Here is a 17,639-nt window from a genome sequence, read left to right on the forward strand (position 1 = left end):
GGCCATGACGGAGCCCAGTGCAGTGGTTCTCAGGGAGTAGCAGGAATACCCGAATCAAAGCTCCTACCTGAAAGCACACTCTTGTCTAGTCAGTGTGGTTATAGACTTGAATCCCTGCATACACTCCACACGTAACATGCTTTCACCGATACAGTGCTTGACTTATTCAACTGACTACTAACGCAGGAGAAAGGAACAGAGCCAAAAACACAAAAAAGAAATAAATGAAAGTATTAGGTGCTATTCATGCACACCAAGAAAACAGAACCTTGAACTTCTCCAAGCTCACTGTTGCAAACACTGTTGATACTCAGGGGTCACCTCCTGTTTCTTTCCTAACGGGACCCCAGGTTACTCTGTTCTGCACAGCCATGTGCCCCGGGAGGGCAGGACTCCAGGCTCAGCCTCAAGAAGTAACACGTGATTGCTCCAGGTGCTCATGCTGCTCCCCTTCTTATCAGTATTTAGGTTCCACAGGTGCACAGGGCACAGTTCTGGCCAATCGGGGGGAGGGGGCAGTGAGGCAGATCTGTCCAGGGGCGCGGGGAAAAGGTTTTACTCCAAGGGTGAAGCGGTCTTCTCTCTTGCTGGGTATTATTTTGTCTGCATGCAATGCCTACTGCTGCGGACGCCATCTTGCAGCCGTGAAAGAGCAGAGCTGACACACAGGAGGGATGACATTGGGGCCGCTTGAACTGCCTGCCCCCAGACTTCTTACGTGATGGAACACACGGCTAATTTTTTAAGCCAGTTGAGTCAGTGTTTTCTATCACTTGCAACTGAGAACATCGTGACTGCTACACACGGTCTGTGGGTTTAGGATGGGGATCTGCCCGCTTAAACTTGGCTAATAGAAGTCTCTAGAGGAGATTTAAGGACAAAAATTTACTCCCCCCCTTTATTTTTTTACCAGAAAAACTGTTTTTCATCCTTCAAAAGTTTTCGAGACCCACTCAGATGCCATTCCTGTCTGGCTGAGTTGTTGTTGCCTGTATTCCAGCAACCGTTCCGCCACTCCTCTGTTAGAGCATTTTACTCCTCTTGCAACAAGTAGTTATGGAGTACCTATTATGGGCTTGGTCATCTTCTAGGCACAGGGAGTACAGCAGGGAACTAGATGCATGGAGAGTCTAGTCTAGCAGGAAGACAAAAATGACCGAAAACATTTAAATGTGATGACTCTTATCAAATGGGAAAAAAAAAAAAACTCTTTTTTTTTTTAAAGATTTTATTTATCTATTTGAGAGAGAGAAAGAGAGAGCACCAGAGTGGGGTGAGGGGCAGAGGGAGAGACAGACTCCCTGCTGAGCGGGGAGCTCGACATGGGACTCGATTCTGGGACTCAGGGATCATGACCTGAGCCAAAGACAGACGCTTAACTCACCGAGCCACCCAGGCGCCCCCAAAGAAAGAATTCTTATAGCAGCATTTAAAAGAGGAGTGGCGCCTGGGTGGCTCAGTTGGTTAAGTATCCAATTGTTGATTTCAGCTTAGGTTGTGATCTCAGGGTCATGGGATGGAGCCCCACCTTGGGATTCCCTGCTTGGAATTCTCACTCTTCCTCTTCCCCTCCCCTCCCCTCTCAAATAAATAAATATTTAAAAAATAAAAATAAAAGAGGAGGAAATAACTACCTTGAAGTTTACTTTATCGTACTGTAATTATCTGTTCATGTATCAGCTTTTTCCATGAGACTGTATGTTCTTGCAGCCTCCCATTCCTCACCTCTTCCCTGAGAGATTGTATTTCCCAGAGGTGGCTGCAAAAACCCTCTCCCATTCCCCATGTTCTGCATTCCCTATAGGGCAGGGGAGTAGGAGGTTGGACGCCCCCTCCCCTTGAATCTCAGCGGGCTAATCTGACCAGCAGATGATGTTGGAAGCGATACTGCAGGACTTCCCCGGATAGGTCATAGAAAGCCACGCAGCTTCTACCTGCTTCTCTTGGAGCACCTGTTTTGTGAAACGCGCCTTCTCTGGGGCCCTCGCTCTTGGAACCTATGTGTAGATGCTCCAGGTGACAGTCCCAGCTGAGTGAATGTTCAAGTCATCCCAGGCCTGACACACGAGTACAGGAGACCCCAGGCTCAACTCCTCCCTAGCTGTTCAAATTTTCCCAGCTGAGGCCCCAGGTATCATGAAGCGGACCCAAGCCACCCCCACTGTGCTTTCTCCTAGCTTGTGATCTCGAGTTTCCATGAGCCTGATAAAGTGCATAGTGGGTTTACACCAGCAGCTTGGAGTGCTTTGTGACACACTGGTGGTGCCTGGAATACCCCAACGCTGCCTTCCTGTGAAATCTCAGATGACCAAGTGACAACTTTTTTCTTTTTACCTGACCCAGCTGGTGATCAGCCGAGGCACTGAAGCTCGAGAACTTTCATCCTACTTTGATCTTGTTGAACCTCGCTGTTGATGATATGCATGTGAAATGTCTAATCTTTTAAAACACAAATCTTCACCATTGATCTTAATATCCTGCCGCAGCGAGTTCCCAGGTCAATTGTGTGTAGCGGGGGAAAAAAGTAGCTCCTTTCATCCATTTTAAACATCCTTCCTTTTCATCCCATCTTGTCCTCTTGTTCTTCCCCAAGTGAAGGTATTTCCGTTTTGCGGCTACCTAGACACAGAGAACTGAGTTGCGACAATAATCTTGCTTTGAGGTGGTCACCCAGAAGGCCTCAGGTGTGCTGTGACACGGAGCAGTGGATTTTAGCTGGTGACTTAAAGGTGGTGGGGCACTCCATTCTAATTAGTCACAGGTTTAATGCCAAGCTTTTAAAAACTAGTCTCTAAAAAAAAAACAAACCAGTCTCAGGGCGCCTGGGTGGCTCAGTTAGTTAAGTATCTGCCTTTGGCTCAGGTGATGATCCCGGGGTCCTGGAATCGAGTTCCGCATCTGGCTCCCTGCTTAATGGGGAGTCTGCCTCTCCCTCTGCCCCTCCCCCCACTCATGCGCTCTCTCGCTCGCTCTCTCTCAAATAAATAAATATTTTTAAAAATAAGTAAATAAAATAGTCTCTAAATTCCGCAGAGACAATGGGTATCTTCTTGGTGGGACTGGCAAACAGCACAGTGTAGTGGGAAGAGCATTGGCTAATACATGCACAAGCTGGATTCAAGTCTTGTGAACCAGCTGTGTGTCCTTGGGCATATCACTTAACCTCTCTGGCCCTCATTTCCCTCAACTATAGAAAGAGGAGACTCAACCAAAGGGCGCTGTCCAAACTTTTTGCCTCGAACATTCAATGAATTCTGTGTATTTGCCAGTCATTTTGAAACATGTACTGTATGAATTCACGGGAGGAAAAAGTGTACTCTCAACAGTTTTCCTTTTTGAGTTCTAAAGTGGGGCTGGAGAGGACCCCTGTTCCCCCCGAAAAAAATGCCTCTAGTTTTTGGAGAACCCATGGTATCTTTTTCCAAAAACAGAATCTGAACTAGGCTTCAATGACCAAAAATAGCTTCTTACTGTGCGGGGTAAGTGGCAGCTCCTGCAGCCTGCGTCCTTGGGGTGCAGCAGAGCCCCCCGAGGGCCACCCTCAGACTTGCTTCTAGGAGCCTGGCTGTTCTCACAGCCGCAGGCCGGTGTCGGCACTGACTCAGCCTCATGCCAAGTGCTGAGAAGGGATGCAGGGGGTGACAACCTCTGCCGCCTGACCACCTCGGGGAGAATATTGCCCAGTGAGCGATGCAGTAGGAACAATTCAAGCGAATCCCAAACGATCTGAATTCTCTTTTTTCCCAATCATTTTTTTCCATACAGAAGGAGAAAACAGTCACCATCTGGGGCTAGGGGAAGGCCTTCCGTCTCACTCAGCCAGGACTCATTGGCTTCTTTTCTGGTCTGCTAAATATGTCCTCGACAATTGGGATACTTAGAACTTCGTGGGCTCTAACCACGTCTTCAGCTCTGTATCCTGTTTTCTCTTACTGAATGCTCACTTGCCAATTTCAAGTGAGGGGAATGCTTCTCATCTCTGAGTTTTAAATTCATTGCAGAATCACCACTCTTGAAGGGCACCCGGGCTGGAAGGACAGATTGCTTCTCACTGTCGGGTCAGCAAACTCTATCAATAGCAAGGAGCACCATGAGAAGACCTGCTCCACAGAAACTTATTTGCAGGGTTAATATAACCCCTGAGGTCTTTATAATTCATGGAGCAGAGAGACTCTTAGGTTTAGGGTATAGAGTCTTAGACTCTTAGATTTCAAGTAACAAGTAGCAGAATAACAGTAGTGAAAGTAATAAAATAGTGGCACCTGGGTGGCTTGGTCAGTTAAGTGTCTGCCTTTGGCTCAGGTCATAATCCCAGGGTCCTGGAATTGAGTCCTGCATTGGGCTCCCTGCTCAGCAGGGAGTCTGCTTCTCCCTCGCCCTCTGCTCCTCCCCCTCCACTCATGCTGTCTCTCACTTTCTCTCTCTCAAATAAATAAAATCTTTTTTTTTAAAGTATGAATTCTAAAGAAGAACCCTTCCCTATCTCCCTTAATAATGTATCTCATGTCCTAAATGATCACATGTATCCCCTCCCTGGTTGTCATCATAATATGCAAGGATGTCTGATGTTTTCATTAAGCCCTTCAAGGAAAGCTTGCAAACATCACGGCAACATTTATACCAACACTCTCCGTTGTACCAGTGGGAAAACTGAAGATCATGGAGGATGAATTATTTGGCTATTATTTACTTTTTTTGGATTATTTGGCTAAACGCAATCACAAGTGTAGCTTTTTTGTTGAATAGCACTACCCCTGCTAGGCTGCCTTGGTGTGCTCAATGACTCCTCGGTTGTAGCTAAAAAGGGAACCTAGTGTACCAAACACCGCAGTCTGTTCCCCCTTCTGCCTTCCTACTCCCACTCCAGCTAGGGGATGACTTTGAAGGCTTGCTGGCTTCAAAGCCCTTCAGCCCGTATGGGCTATGCTGCATCATTGCTTGTTGCTCGAAGACACACTGCAAAGACGATTGACTGTTTAAGTAAGCAGTACTTAGAGAACTGGTCAAGCCATGGGCTGCACTTTTTTGTTTTTTAAACTAATAGGCTTTATATTTTAGAGCATTTTTAGGTTTACAGAAAATTAAGCAGATAGTAGAGTTCCCAATATCCTCTCCTCCCACTCACGGCTTCCTCTGTTATTAATATCCTGCCTTAGTGTGACACATTTGTTACACTGATGAGCCAATATTTGTACATTATTATTAACTAAGGTCTATAGTTTACATTAGGATTCATTCTTACCAAAACTAAAAGGCAACCTACAGAATGGGAGAAGATATTTGCAGATGATGTATCTGATAAAGGGTTAGTATCCAAAATATGTAAAGAACTTATAAAACTCAATACCCAAACACCAAATAATCCAGTTGAAAAAATGGGCAGAAGACAGGAGTAGATATTTTTCCAAAGAAGACCTCCAGATGGCCAACAGACACGTGGAAAGATGGTCACCATCACTCATCATCAGGGAAATACAAATCAAAACTAAAATAAGGTATCACTTCACACCTGTCAGAATGGCTCAAATGAACAACATAGGAAACAGTAGGTGTTGGTGAGGACGTGGAGAAAGGGGAACCCCTTACCCTGTTGGTGGGAATGCAAGCTGGTGCAGCCACTCTGGAACACAGTACGGAGGTTCCTCCAGAAGTTAAACGTAGAACTACCCTATGATCCAGCAATGGTTCTACTGGGTATTAACCCAAAGAATGCAAAAATACTGATCCGAAGGGACAGATGCACACTGATGTTTACAGCAGCATTGTCAACAATAACGTGATTATGGAAAGAGCCCAAATGTCCACTGACTGATGAACAGATAAAGAAGATGTGGTATGGGCCACCTGGGTGGTTCAGTTTTAAGCATCTGCCTTCAGCTTGGGTCATGATCCCAAGGTCCTGGTTGAGCCCCACATCAGGCTCCCTGCTCAGAGAGGGGTCCACTTCTCCCTCTGCCACTCCCCCTACTCATGCTCTCTCTCTCTCTCAAATGAATAAATAAAATCTTAAAAAAAAAAAAAGGAAGACCCTCTCCTTTAGGAAAAAAAAAGAAGAAGAAATGGTATATATACACAATGGAATATTATTCAGCCATCGGAAAGAATGAGCTATTTGCAATGACGTGGATGGAGCCAGAGCGTATAATCCTAAGCGAAATAATCAGAAAAAGAAAGACAAACACCATATGATTTCACTCACATATGGAGGCACAACAAATGAACATAGGGGAAAAGAAAAGAGAAGCAAACCGAGAAATAGACTCTTAACTTAGAGAACACACTGAGGGTTACTGGAGGGGAGGTGGGCAGGGGAATCCTGATTAAATAGGTGATGGGGATTAAGGAGGGCATTTATTGTGATCAGCACTGGGTGTTGTGTATAAGGGATGAATCACTAAATTTGACACCTGAAACTAAAAAAAAAAAAAAAAAAAAAAAAAAAAAAAAAAAATCTGCACTGCTTCTATTGTATAGTTCTATGGGTTTTGACAAATACTGTCATGTATTCACCACTGTAATATCGTACAGAAGAGCTTCCCTGCCCTAAAAATCCCCTGCTTTTCACCTAATCATTGCTTGCCCATCACCTACCCCAAACTCTGGTAATCACCAGTCTTTCTACTCTTTATAGTTTTGCCTTTTCCAGAATGTCATATAGTTGATCAACTCTAAGGCTACAGTTAGTAGCCTTTTCAGACTGGCTTCTTTCCCTTAGTAGTACACACCGAAGTTTCCTTCATGTCTTTTCATGGCTAGATATGGCTTGATAGCACCTTTCTTTTTATATATATATACTTTCAGGTTTTTTAATTTTTTAATTTTATTTTTTGACTTTTTTTTTTTTTAAAGTAGGCTCCATGCCCAGTGTGGAGCTTGAACTCATGAACCTGAGATTAAGAGTCATGTGCCCTACTGACTGAGCCAGCCAGGCGCCCCGGGTTTTTCTTTTTATTTTTTAAAACAGTTGTAGGTTTACAGCAAAAATGAGCAGAAAGTACAGAGAGTTCCCATATACTTCCTGCCCCCACAGAGACACAGCGTACCCATTATCAACATCCCATACTGGAGTCGTACATTGTTACATTAAATGAACCTACACTGACACATTATTATCACCCAAAGACCATAATTACATTAGGGTTCACTCATGGTATTGTTACATTTTATGGATTTTGACAAATGTAAAATAATACGTATCTGCCATTATAGAATCATAAGGAATAGTTCCATTGCCCTAAAGATCCTCTATGCTCCACCTCTTCATCTGTCCTTCTCCCCTAACCCTGACAACCATTGTTCCATCGTTTTGCCTTTTTTCAGAACGTCACATAGTTGGAATCATACAGTATATAGCCTTTTCAGATCATTTCTTTCACTTAGTAGTATACACTTTATGGGTTCTCCATGTCGTTTCATTGTTTGACAGTGCTTTGCTTCTTGGTGGTGAATAATACCCCATTGTCTATATATACCACAGTTTATCCATTCATCTACCGAAGGACATCTTGTTTGCTTCCAAGTTTGGGTAATTATGAATACAGCTGCTATCAACATCTGTGTTCAGGTTTTTGTGTGGACATAAATCTTCAACTCCTTTGGGTAAATACCAAGGCATGAGCCTGTTGGATTATATGTACGTAAGAGTATATTTAGTTTTGTAAGAAATTTCCAGACCGTCTTCCAAAGCGGCTGTACCGTTTTGCATTCCCATCAGCGGTGAATGAGAGTTCCTGCCCATCTACATCATAGCCGTCTTTTGGTGCTGTCAGTGCTTTGGATTTGGGCCATCCTAACAGGCATGGGGTAGGTGCTCATTGTTTTAATTTGCAACGTCCTAATGACATAGGACATGGAGCATCTTCTCGTATGTTTATTTACCATCTGTGTATCTTCTTGGGTGAGGTGTCTGTTCAGATCTTTGACCATTTTCTTAAACTGTGTGTGTGTGTGTGTGTGTGTGTGTGTGTGTGTGTGTGTATGCGTGTTTATTTCTGGGTTATAAGAGTTCTTTGTATATTTGGATATAGATCCTCTATCAGATACGTGTTTTGCAAATATTTTCTCCAAGTCTGTAGCTTGTCTTATTCTTAACGGTGTCTTTCACAGAGCAGAAGTTCTTAGTTTTAATGAAGTCCAACATGAATTTTCCTTTCATGAATCATGGGGTTTTATCTATAAAGGTGCTTTAATGGCTGGGAAACAAGCCCTGAAGAGATCCCTGGGTTCCAGGAAGCGCTTGAAAAATCTTGGGGGAGACATCATGAGCTGGCCTTCTAGCATTTTAAGGTGACGCTGGCTCAGCGTCAGCCTGAACCAACTATCTCCAGACCTTCCCCGCCTCTCCGTCAGCTCCCGCACTGGCCGTGCCACCGCTTACGTCTCTCTGTAGCATGTGTGCACTTGCTCAGCTTGAATTTTATGAGGAGGACAGATTTAGATTGAGTTTTTGGAGATACCATTGCTCCTCCATTCTTGAAGATTTACTAAATAAGTGATTTTTTCTGAGGCTAGCCAAGTATTCAAGTCTCTCTAACAAAATTATTCAATCGATCCCATCTTTCTGATGCAGAAGTAGACACTAACAACTCTCCCTTAGTTTTAAAAGATGATAAGTTACGTTTTTTTTTAAGAAAAAATTTTTGACCCTAATATAATCACAAAACTTCAAATTGGCAGCGGCATCGTGTGGGAGAATAATACAAAAACAAATAATTGTAACAGTTTGTGGACATTTAGACGATCAGTAATCTTCCGAGTATCCTTGTTCAACAGTAGACCCAGCTCTTTTCTATAAAACAACTTTGGCAATTGTCACTTATAGAATTTATCTTCTCGATCTCATACTGCTGTGGTCTGCTTGTTTGCAAACTATATTGCAGAATGTCTGACAGCCCATCTTGTGCCAATATTATTATTTCTTAATCTACCTCAATGTGGGCTCCTCTAAGGCAGGGCTTAATAGTGTTCACAGCCCATCCCAGAATCTTCTATGTAGCAAGCTGCTGTAAGTGCTTGTTGAATTAATTTGCTAAATGTCTATCCAATAATACTTACTAAATTATACTTACAATAGTACTTGCTCAAGAGAATTATAGTTTTGAGGAACCACATATATAAAAAACTTTTTTTACGTGAATAACATTCAGGAAAACAATTCCAAATCCCTGAGATGTTAAAATATAGAACAAAGGAGGAAAGAAAAAGAGAGTGTATTAATGATGTTCAAGTATATGGAGGAGTCACGTTGAGCAGAATCGCTCTTTATTTCCCCATAGACTAAGAGAAGACGTAGGTACAATTGCAATAAAATGGAGATTCAGGAAGAACATGAGGAACACTTTTTTTTTTTAACTCTAAGATTCTTGGAAACTTGGTGGAGGTAGGCAGAAAGCGCAGAAGAGAGAAATCACAGTCTCCTCGGAAGGGAAGCCGAGTTGGGTTGACTTAGGTAAGCCCCACCCAGATGCTGGAGACTGGGGCAGCCACAGGGTGGCCAGTTTCCCATCCACGTGCTCTTGGTCTTTGCACTTACAAATTAATGTGCAATAAACAAATCACCCATTGCAATAGAAACTCAAATCAGTGCTTCTTCCTTCCTTATTGGTCCAGTACAAGAAGGTGAGTGGTGGGAACAATAGTTGTGAAAATGGAAAAGTACTGCCTAGGAGCTCTGCCGGAAATCAGAGGCAAAGACAAAATGGCTTTTTGGGGGTTTCTTGTAAATTTGCCACATCTTCTAATAACAGCTTATTTATGGAGCCCTTGATACATGGAGGGTGGCGGGGGAGGTGCACGTGAGATAAGAAGTCCTGTGTGAGCGCCAGGTAATAGACGAGGAAGCAGCAAGTCCGTGAGGTTATCTATGTGACTAGCTCAAAGTTTCCCAACCCGTGAGTGACAGAGCTGGACGTTGAACCCAGCTGTCTATCCAGGTGCCCCCACTGTATTGCCCAGTGACCTCTGGATTTGGGACCTGCCTAAACAAATCCCAGGCCGATCCCACTACCTCCTGGCTGCTCCACGGGGCTTTCCACTATTGGCTTGAATGCCCATTCTGAGACCTGGGCCCACTGTGACCCCCACGACCTCTGCAGTGGCTCTTCACCGAGGCCACACTGGCGATCACCTGGGAAGAATTATAAAAATGTCGATTGCACGCTCCCACTGCTGAGGATTTTGACTTAATTGCTCTTCAGTGCAACTTCAGCATGGAGTGTCCTATGTAACTTTTTATTGAAGTGTATGATGCATGTAGAAACGTGCACTCCCTTAAGTATACAGCACAGTGAAGTTTTACAAAGTGCAGGGACCTGGGTAAACACCCCCCCACCCCCCACCCCTGGCTCAAGAATCAGATCGGGGCCATCAGCCTGGAGGCACGCAGGCTCTCGCAGCCCACCCACCCCAGCCCCTGCCGCTATCCCGACTTCCAACAGCACGGTCTGGGTAGACAAGCTCCCTCAAATGAGGCTAAGGTGCAGCCACGACGGCGAGCTGTTGCCTTGCTGTCGAAGGTAGGGAAGCAGCCGGCACGAAACCAAGCGCGCGGATCCGGGTAAAAGAACACGAAAGCAGATTAGAAACGCAGGCTGCGCCTCCGCCTCAGGCCAGGCTGTCGCCTCCTGTATGACGCGTGCAAGTCCGATTTCACATCAAGTCAACGAGAATGAAAAAAGTGGTGTTTTTAAAACAAAGTCCCTCATTTATAAACACGTTTTCTCAGTGTGCGCTTCTTAGAGAAGGAACGCCGGCCATCCCGAGGGTGGCCAGTCACACTTACAGATCGTAGGAAAACCTGCAGGGGGCGCTTTCTGCGGACCCAAGCCCCGTCGCAACCCTTCGGGTGCCATCCGGTTCAGTCCTTGGAACACTCAACAGAGGCCTTCCTCGATTTCCCCCACTCTACAGATTGGCAAACCGAGGCTCGGAGAGACGAAGTAAGTCGCCCGCGGGCACGCCGTCTGTAGCCGGCAGAGCTTCCACTCTGGTTTTTATTTTAATACCTGTACCACCTGCCCTCCGCCACTAACTACCTGGACAGAGATTCGTGGCGCTTGAATCTCTCTTTCGAGGTGCAATGAGCTGGGGAGGTAGGGAAGGAAAATCACAGAACTACGATGGGTGCTGACATGGACACTGATGAGCACGTAGTTTTACGTCCTTTTTCAGTCGAGGAAAGAGCCCAAGAGAGATTTTTGGGTGCCTTCAGCTGAATGAGAGAAAATTCGAGAGCGCCGGAACCCTTGTGGGGAAAGGGAGAGGAAGGCCCTCCCTGGGCAGTAGGGCACTGCCTTCTTCGAGCCACAGATGCACGAGCGTGCAACCTTTGTTCGTTCCCCCTGTGGTTAGTGATGTGATGTTACTATTACTGGTTAACATTCGTAGCAGTTTCGCCGGTGAATATTGTTAGTTGTATAACTATAAAAGGCTCTGAGGAGCGAGCTTCTAACCTAAACCAGACAGATAACGGATGATCACAAAGTTGTGGGTGCTGGAAACGGGATCCTCTCGGTTTCCCTGAGTGTGTTCAGCTTGTTTGGCTTTCCCAGCGTCTGCGCTGGCCCTCCTAGCGTGTTCATCCTGGCAACAGGAGGGGTGGGGTGTGAGACACGTCTCCCACAAGAAGTTTTCATTGAAAACTTGGTGTTCCGCGTAGTCCTTATTCCAGAAAGCAAAACAAATCTCAGAAAATATGGGGTTTGTTGCCTTTCTATATTCCTCCTCTAAGATTGCTTTGGAGTTTCTTGCTACTGTGCCTTTTAGATCTGTCCCCCAGCCCACACCCCCAGATGCTGTCTCCTCTGCCATGTCCCCACGTCCCCTGACCCTGCATCTGCCTCCTTCCCTTGTTCTGGACTTTGGGCAGGAAACTTCCTTGGAGCCAGAGTGCTCACTCCATTGCTCTCTAATTTTTTTTCAGAGCAAATTTTCCAATATAAATTACACCCTCAATTACTTCTCTCGTCCTAGAGCAGTGAATCACTCTTTGAGAGGCTGTTAGGGTGGGGACCGCTGGAGACAGAGCCGGGAGGTTCGAGCCAGTGCCGGCTTGTCGCCCTGGTTCTCCGTGTACCCGCCGCAGCGGCCAGAGTGGGGCCTCGCACTGAGGACACCAGTGACAGAGGTGCCTTCAGGGCCCGCTCCTGTGACACCCTGTGCTCTGGGCACCTGTGTGAAGGGGAGGCCGCCGCTTTAGGGAGCTGGCCTCCTCTTGGAGGCAAGAAGAAACGTTAGTTTCACTAGGATGGCTTGATACTTGACGGCCATGGTAGATTGCATTAGGGCCTCCAGGCTTTGTCCCTTCTTCTATCGCTATCCTCTCCCATGTGCCTCTGCAGCTCTTCCCGTCAAGAGATGAGTATGTTCTCTGACCCACAGATTCTGCCCACGGCACCTGCTTTGGCCAATAGGATGCTAGCAGATGGGGTACAAGCAGAGGCTTGAAAGCATGCTTGTGTGGTTGGGCTTGCTCTCCTGCATCTCTGCTATTTGCATGAGAAGAGCCTGCCTGGGCTAGGCCACTGGTCCCAGGAGGGACATGAGAGACGTGTGGGGCAGAGCTGCCCCAAGGAAGCTGCCCCCGCCCCGCCCGGCCCCGCCCCGCCCAGGACAGAGCTGTCCAGCTGCCCCGAGACGCTTGAAGAAACCCAGCCAAGATCAGCAGCTCTGCCTCCCCAGCCTTCCCGGGGGCTGCAGACGCAGGAGCTGCAGTAGGAAGTGATTGTTCTTTCAAGCCTCTGAATTTTGAGATGGTTGGTACTCCAGCAATAGCAATGAGGCCATGCCCTCTGAGACTATTATGATGATTATATGAGAAACAAAAACACTTCGCAAATGTGAAGCCATGGGAAGTGGGCAGAAGGGAGAGGAGGGCTGTTGAACGAGCTCTGGACCCGAACCTGAAGACTAGAGTTAAAGTCCACTCCCCTCCCCAGTTCACTCTGAAAACTTGGGCAGGTCATTTAACATTTCTGGGTCTTATCATAAATTACAGAGCTGGCCTGAAGATGCAAAAGCATGAGAGTTTGAGATGTTGGAAAACTAATATGGCCCCTAGAACTTCATCAGTAGGGAGTTAAGAGAGGATTTGGAGCCAGATATAAAGTCTCATTTCCCAGAGACCAAAGACACTGTCCTGAGTCTGGGATACATAAATATTCCTGAAAATGGGTCATAGAAGATGCCTTCCTATCAGCTCTTCACCTGGACCGAAGTAAATCTGGGGACAAGTATGGAGTCTTCGGTCAGATGGAGAGGTAACAGGCCAGGCTAGCAGTTAGATGTGCCTGTGAGCTCCTTCCTTGGCCACATTTAACTTTTCTTGGTCGTTTATTATCTGACCTTTGAGAAGTCACGTATCCTGCGGACAAGTAGATGGAATACGGTCACTCATTTGTTACGTATTGATCGCATTCTACGTTCCAGGAGCTGCTCCGGGCGCTGTGGATGAAACAGTAAGACATGGTTCCTGAGCTGGCTACCAGCTCAGGCTGGATGAATTTTATAAACATTTCATTCATATCAAAACACATAATACTAGATCCCTTTTCAGAGGGGAAAATTATAGCTCAGAGAGATTAAGTGGCTTGTCCAAAGTCACACAACTTGCAAGAAAAAGATGAAGAATTACACTTTGACCATAAATCTGTGTCGTTTCTACTCAACTATGCCGACTCTTCCAGTTGGTTGTTTGATTTTATTTATAAAAATGTTATTTTGGGGGTACCTGGGTGGCTCAGTTAACTGTCTGCCTTCGGCTCAGATCATGATCTTGGGGTCCCGGGATCGAGCCCCACATTGGGTTCCCTGCTCATTGGGGAGCCTGCTTCTCCCTCTCCGTCTGTCCCTCCCCCTGCCTGTACTTTCTCTCTCTCTCTCTCTCTCTCTCTCTGTCAAATAAATCAATGAAAATCTTTTAAAAAGTGTTATTTTTATACATTGTTTTAGGAATACATCTCTGTATATGAAATAGAGTTAGATGCTTGGATTTTTGTTGTTCTGTTCAAGTTCTCTTAGTTTCTAGGACTATGACAGTAGGTTCCTGAATTGAATAGGGACAAAGCTTAATGTACAAAAAATAAGGGATGGTTTAATCGAGTGTGTTCTTCTGCTCAATGGGTTACTTTGAAAACTTTAAATATGATGGCTATGTCTCAGACTTTATAGGTAAGGGTTTAAATTGTTATCATTCCTCAAGGCAATGTGAAAATACATATATCAAAACTACAAATGAACATGCTTTTTGATCTAACAATTCTCAGTCAAGGAAGTTGTTTTATAGAAATATAGATCACGGATGTACGAAATTATTCAGGCAGTACTTTTTTTCCCCAGTAAAATACTGGAAATAACCAAATCCTCTTTATCAATCTGTACCAACACTTACTGACTTTTATTATATAGAATGTGCTCGGATATATTTTATAGAGGACATAAAATGATATGTGAGAAGGTCCTCCTTATCTAGTACAGCCTAGTAATCTTTATATATATAAAAGATAGCTAACCGTCAAAGCCATCATGCAATCAGAAACTGAATGTGGAATCAACCTTATGTTAGGATGAGGAAGAAGTTTGGGCTCGAGGGACTCAGAAGTCTTCAGAACAATTTCATTTAAGTTAGGAAAGAGTTTACATAGAACTAAGAGGATTATGGGAGCCAGACAGAAGGTTCTCTTAGCAGAGTCAGAGTCTGGAATGAGCAAGGCAGACTGGGGGCAAAGAGGACCTCTTTGGTGGAGAGGGGAAGATGAGCTTTGAGAGTGACTTGGTGGTAAGACCAGAATGGTGAGTTGGGGCAACACTGAGAAGGACGTTGGACGCCAAGATAATGATCTGGAATTTCGTTTAGGTGCTGAGCCAGGGGCAACATGCACAGAACAGTGTCTGGGGGAGTGTAATCTAGCCATCTGATGCCAAATGGATTGTAGCAGAGCATGTCTGAGGTTAGGAGACTCCTGGAGACTCAACAGGAGTCCAGGGACGAGGTGAAGAGGCCCAAGCTAGGTTGGGAGCCAGAAAAGTAGAAAAAGAGAAGCAGACGCTAAGGTGTTATTCCTCCACCTACCCTGCCTGGACTTGATTTTGACATTCCCCTGGCAAATCGTAATTACTGGGGCAGTTATTCTCTTGGGTTTTACAGGTGTATAACACAGGCGATTGTGTAAGTACCCGAGGGTTACGGACATGGCGCTCAGCCGCGTGGCTGGCTCTTGATCTGCGGACTGTTACGGATTGAAATCTAACGTAACGTGGACCTTACTTCCCAGTGCCGCCAGAGCTGCACCTAGCCTGCTGCTCGGAGAAGCTGTAAACACAAATGCCCTTCCTGAAAGCAAAGGCTACGGGGTAAAAGTAGTTTAAGAGGTATTTTTCTAGTATTCAATCAGAACTTTAACTGATGTTTTCGGTTTTTTTTTTTTTTTTTGAGATTTATTTATTTGAGAAGAGTGAGTGAGAGAGCGCATGAGCGGGGTCAGAAGGAGAAAGAGAAGCAGGCTCCACACTAAACAGGGAGCCCCATGCAGGGCTTAATCCCAGGACCCTGGAATCATGACCTAAACCGAAGGCAGACACTTAACGGACTTAGCCACCAAGGCATCCCTGATGTTTTCCTTTAAAAAGGGGGGCTGCTAAAATGACATGTAGCTCTTAAAAAATTAAGTAGATTATGAGTGCCATCATGTAAGGAAGTCCGGGCTTCACTGTTAGGTGATAAAAGCAAGTCTCCTGACAGTAGCCTCACACATTGCTCCTGCTAAAAGCATTGTACCTGTTTTAAGTATGAAGTCTGAGAGGCCACCCCCCGGCAGGGGCACAGGGGGTGAGGGGGGGAGGGTGCAGAATGGCAAAGTCACTTTTCTGCTTCTGAGCAGTTACCGTATTTTACAAGCAGGTTAGTGCTTACAATGAAAAGACTCTTTCGGGCATTTCATACATCCCAGAGAAGCGCAGCTCCCACCTGCTCACACCTATTAGAGGAAAACAGACAAGGAGCTAGTTAGGGAAACAGAAGCCGGGAGAGCGTTAGTAAAAGTCTTCCTTGATCTGACAGATCACTTCTCCAGGGTAACCCCCAGTAGAGACTGGTGTGTTCTTTGAGCAAGCTATATATCTCCAGGCTTCAGTTTCCTCAAATCTAAAATGAGGATGTTGTGATCAAACAAAATAAGATATATCTAATATTACTTCACACAGTGTGGCCATCTCTAAGCTTTCCCCAATTACTGGCTCTTCTTCTTCTCCACTTGGCATTCCAAACATCTAACAATGACCTTTTACTTTTCCGTGATTCTTTATTTACTTGCTTGACCCACACCCCCTACTAGAACACGCACTCATTGAAGGCACGTTCTTAATTCAAAGTTATTGTAATCGTTCTTCTTCCCTGCTGATAAAAATAGTATATTATTAAGGTGTGGGGGAGGGACGACAACTAAAAATCTCCCTTCATCTCAACCCTAAATGTAATCATTGTAGACTCCTTTAGATATTCTAAAGGGCTGGGACAACACTGAGGTCCCATTTCTGGAAAGAGCCAGATGGTAAATACTTTTGGCTTTGTGGCCCTACGGTCTCTGTCACAACTACTCAGCTTTATCCTTACCGCAGGGAAGTAGCCACAGACACTACCTAAGCACGTGGGTGTGGCTGTGTTCCAATAACACTTCGTTTATAAAAGCGGGTTTCAGCCCGATGTGGCCCTGGGACAATAATCTGCTGGCTCCTGATCTAGAATAGTGCTTGCTGTCTAATAGAAATATAATGTGGGCCGTATACATAATTTACCTTTTCTCATAGGTATAGTAAAAAAACTATTTTTGAAAAAGTAAAATCCACTTCAATAGTATGTTTTATTTAACCCAATATATCCACAACGTTATCATTTCAACATGGGATCAAAATAAATGATTACTGGGGCACCGGGGCACCTGGGTGGCTCAGTCAGGTGAGTGCCCAACTCATGATTTCGGCTCAGGTTGTGATTTCAGGGTTGTGGGATCGAGCCCTGTGTCGTGTCGGGCTCTGTGCTCTGCAAGGAGTCTGCATGTCCCTCTCCCTCTGCTTCTTCTCCTGCTCGTGCTCTCTCTCTCTCTCAAATAAAAATCTTTAAAAACAAACAAATATGTAAATAACTATTGAAATATTTTACATTCCTGTTTTTGTACTAAGTCTCTGAAATTTGCTCCGGATTTTGTACTTATAGCACATCTCAGTTCCAACTAGTCACATTCCAAGTTTCATGGCTCCCAGGTGGGCAGCTCATGAATCTAGATAGAGTTTGTATGTATATAATTACATAAATTAAAAAAAATAAAATTAGTATAATATATATGCTTTTTTCACTGAATAATCTTTCTTGGTGATCTTTCCTTATCTTCCATAACGATCAACATTTTTATAGAACTATCATATGATCCAGCAATTCCACTTCTGGGTATTTATTAAAAAGAAAACGAAGGGACACCTGGGTGGCTCAGTCGGTTGTGCAGCAGCCTTTGGCTCAGGTCATGATCCCAGGGTCATGGGATCGAGCCCTGCGTCAGGCTCCTTGCTCAGTGGGGAGCCTGCTTCTCCCTCTGCCTGTTGCTCCCCCTGCTTGTGCTTCTCTCTCTCTCTCAAATAAATACATAAAATCT

The 17,639-nt window shown here is 45.0% G+C and overlaps 1 long non-coding RNA gene across 2 annotated transcripts in view; it reads left to right on the plus strand.

The window, feature by feature from the left end:
• The window catches only part of LOC123000633 (uncharacterized), a 116,693-nt gene that overhangs the window by 2,033 nt on the left and 97,021 nt on the right, over positions 1-17,639 (plus strand). The gene's annotated exons all lie outside the window — the stretch shown is intronic.

The sequence above is a fragment of the Ursus arctos genome, unplaced genomic scaffold, assembly GCF_023065955.2.
Source record: "Ursus arctos isolate Adak ecotype North America unplaced genomic scaffold, UrsArc2.0 scaffold_1, whole genome shotgun sequence".
NCBI classification, from domain to species: domain Eukaryota; kingdom Metazoa; phylum Chordata; class Mammalia; order Carnivora; family Ursidae; genus Ursus; species Ursus arctos.